The sequence below is a fragment of the Fukomys damarensis genome, unplaced genomic scaffold (genome assembly GCF_012274545.1).
Source record: "Fukomys damarensis isolate Sample0158 unplaced genomic scaffold, DMR_v1.0_HiC HiC_scaffold_21, whole genome shotgun sequence".
NCBI lineage: Eukaryota > Metazoa > Chordata > Mammalia > Rodentia > Bathyergidae > Fukomys > Fukomys damarensis.
This window is the reverse complement of record NW_022900933.1, coordinates 17,369,082-17,369,507: the sequence shown is the minus strand read 5'-3', so window position 1 is coordinate 17,369,507 and position 426 is coordinate 17,369,082.

The window sequence follows — 426 nt, the reverse complement described above, 5'->3', positions numbered from 1 at the left end:
AAAAAAAAAAAAAAAAAAAAAAAAGTACTATTGCTATACAAAGATACTGAGTCCTTGAGTACTAATCCAGGAATTCTTAAGTGCTATGCCTCCACAAAAACTCCCTACCAAAACTCACATTGAAATTCATTCTCTATTGTAAGACATAAAGAGGATGAAAACTTAATGCAACTATGAATTTGGTGGTGGAATTTGGGGGAGTTAATGAAGGCTAAAAAGGGCCATAAGGGTGGAGACCTAGTCTGATGGGACTGTGGCTTTGTAAGAAGAGGAAAGACCCAAGTCAGAACATTCTGTCTTATTACACCTTGACACTCCACAGAGTTCCCACCAGCAAGAAGACTCACAACAAATGTGGCCCCTATAACCTTGGATCTCCAGAACTGTGAGCTGGGTAAACCTTCATTCTTTATAAATTAGTCTGTG